We start from the raw sequence: 3,108 nt of genomic DNA, 5'->3' as shown, positions 1-3,108 counted from the left end.
AGGTAGAAGATCCTTTAAAAAAGGATTGCTCTACTCAAAACTCTATTTCATCCTCATTTCACTCAAGATAAGTTTCAGTCCTTACCATGACCTGATCTACTGCTGCCTCCTTGGCTTCATCTCTATCCCTATCCCACTTTTCAAGACTCCGGCCACATGGGCTCCTGGGTGAGTATAGTGCCTCTGAGAAGCAGACACAAAGATGGAATGAGATGAGCAAGAGATTTGCTGGTAGAAGTTGACAAAGATAAATACAGCTGGACACTAGTTAAAGCAATGAAAACAGAATTTATTCAGTAGCTGTTGACAGTAGAGGAAAGAGCCGAGCTCTATTCGGATGTGTGCAGAAGTGATTTGAATATTTTAAAGTGAGAGTGAGAGAGGCGGGGGAAGGGACATAACAGAGGCAGAGAAGTGAACAGTTAAAAAGGGTTGGTCAGTGTAAACGCCATCAGGCCCACTGTGGTGGCTAGCTGCTGGTTACCAACGTTAGGATTCTATCCTCCCAAAGATCCTGGGAGACAGAGGCTCTATCTTTGCTGATGATAACATTTTATACGACTGGCTTTCAGGTCCTTGAGGAAGATGCTTCTGAGTTGTAGGAGATACATATTCACAATTGTAATCCCTTTGTAGCAAATATACTAAGAAAGGGAGATCTGGGCCTAATTTTGGATGTTGCCTAGAACAAATAGAAAATTTCCGTGACAGACTTTAGCTTTCTCAGGCAGGCATTTTAATGGAGGGCTAGACTCATCTTAGGGACACAACCTTATGCTGCTAGACGCCATGCTAGAGTTTGGTCAAGTCTCTTCATGCATGGGTTTGGACAGAGTTGTTATGTGCCTGCTGAGAGTTCTGTTCTTTTTTTTTTTTTTTTAAGATTTTATTTATTTATTCACTAGACCCACACACATACACACAGAGACAGAGAGAGAGAGGCAGAGGGAGAAGCAGGCCCCATGCTGGGAGCTTGATGGGGGACTCCATCCCGGGACTTCAGGATCACACCCTGGGCCGAAGGCAGGCGCCAAACCGCTGAGCCACCTGGGATACCCCTGAGAGTTCTGTTCTTATAATGCCTGTGAACTGAGGGGGGAAGAAGGAGTAGGTAGGCAGTGTTCACATCATGATGCATGCCTTTGAACTGAGGATGGGGAGTAAGAGTGGGTAGGCAGCGTTCACACCATGATGCATGCCTGTGAGGGTGAGCAGGAGTAAGTAGGCAGTGTTCACACCATGATACACATCCACTACAGGGACTTAACGCAGGGGACAGGAAAAGAAGGAGGATTAGGTTAGAATTATGTCTGACTGTGTGGTGAGTCGAAGAAAGCTTTTGCCAGGCTGATGGAGAATACTCAAAAGTCCTCAAAATCATGATTAGAAGAGTCCCCCCATCCCATAGGAAGGGACCTGCACTAATGCCACCACCATGATCAGACATCAGCTGGGAGAAGCCCATAGGAAGCATGACCTCAGTGTGAACATCCTGGTGAATCCAAGGGAATGGCATCTAGGGCTGTACCAACTATTGCCCCCGCCCCCGCCCACCAGGAGGAAATCCAAGCAGTGTGTTTCCGTGGCCCCCACACCTCTTACCATTGCTCAAGCACTCCAGGGCCAGTCCCATGTCAGGGCCTCTGCATTTGATGTTCCCTCTATGTGGAGCACTCTTACACTAACACCCATAGGGCTCCTTCACAGTGGTGAGATGCCTTAGGCTGTACTCTGAAGTCTCCATCCCTGTGAAGCCTCTCATTCACCCTGGTTGAAATGTTAACCCACATATGTTTGGTAATACCACTTTCCTGTTCTTTTTTCTCTTCCTTAGCACTTATTACTATTTAACATATATTATATTTCATTGTTTATTGTCTCTTTCTCTCTCCTCCACTAGAATATAAGGGATTTTTTGTTTTATGACTATTCCCAGCACCTAGGATGGTATCAGAAACATAGTAGGTGCTTAATAAATGCTTGAAACTAATTTTAACAAAAACAATGTGACTACAGACTTTTTACCTCAGAACATTATCTCCTTTCTTTTTTTTTTTTTTTAAGATTTTATTTCTGAGTTATCTCTACACTCAACATGGGGCTCGAACTCACAACCTCCAAGAGTCACGTGCTCTACTGACTGAGCCAGCAAGGTACCCCTCTGGCCTTTCTTCTGTAGTTGGAAAAAAGTAGTCTTCTCATAGACCTCAAATAGTGTTGGCACTAGGGTTATGTATAGGCTAAAAAAATTTGACTGTGTCCATGGTGGGGCTTTTTACTTTTTATTTTGTAATCTTCAAAAGTGCCTCACCAGAAAAAAACAAAACAAACAAACAAAAAAAACAAATGCTAACCTCCCACCTAATGAAACTGTTCAGAATCCGGTAATTTCTGGAATTGAGACCTTCTTGGGAAACCACCTGAGAATCCAAAACCTATTTGTATTAGGTGTCTTATCCAAGGATTATTCTAGGATTTGTCTTCCTTGTCTGATATGGCAGAGGTGGAGGGGAAGGGGCTTGAGATGGGATGGGAAAAGGTAGTTTCCCCACTACTTGCTCAGTTTTATAATTAGTTTGCTTTCCTAGGTCTGTAGGCTTGGAACGACCTAGTTTGCTGGCTTGTTAAAACAAAAGAAAAGAAAGCAAACAAAACCTACAGGGATCTGAGCAATTTTTCCATAATGTTTTATGTCCACTGCAACTTACTTCTTTAGGTTCTGCTATATTCAGCATCGAGGTACAAATTATTGTTCTATTTGGAATTCAGAGAAAAGTCAATAGATGACTTACTAAGATAATTGATGAGAATGAAAAAAAAAAAAATCCCAGGACAGTTGGAAGAATTATTTTTATTTTTCCTAATTTCTAGAATGAAAGACAGAGAGAAAATGATCCTTGCCAGATGAATGAGGATTAACCAATGACCTCTGAAGAAAATATTTCTCTTTCAAATTTCATTTTCAACATCCGAAGCAGAACTGAACCAAGACAATAAAGCAAGTTTGACATGTATATTGCCAGTCTGTTTATGGATCCCAGTTTTATCACAACACAAATAGATAAATAATAGAAGACCATAATGCTTGTCTCTGAAATAGTAGTTAAA

General features: G+C 42.1%; 1 long non-coding RNA gene across 1 annotated transcript; it reads left to right on the top strand.

Annotated features, from left to right (window-relative positions):
* Positions 1-2,062: 2,062 nt before the first annotated feature.
* Positions 2,063-3,014, top strand: LOC144296149 (uncharacterized). The gene is made up of 2 exons (XR_013363305.1): positions 2,063-2,153; positions 2,872-3,014. It is a non-coding gene; the product is annotated as an uncharacterized LOC144296149 (long non-coding RNA).
* Positions 3,015-3,108: the final 94 nt, after the last annotated feature.

The sequence above is a fragment of the Canis aureus genome, chromosome 24 (genome assembly GCF_053574225.1).
Source record: "Canis aureus isolate CA01 chromosome 24, VMU_Caureus_v.1.0, whole genome shotgun sequence".
In the NCBI taxonomy this organism is placed as follows: domain Eukaryota; kingdom Metazoa; phylum Chordata; class Mammalia; order Carnivora; family Canidae; genus Canis; species Canis aureus.
The sequence above is the reverse complement of the archived record's forward strand: the minus strand, read 5'-3'. Positions and strand labels throughout refer to the sequence as shown.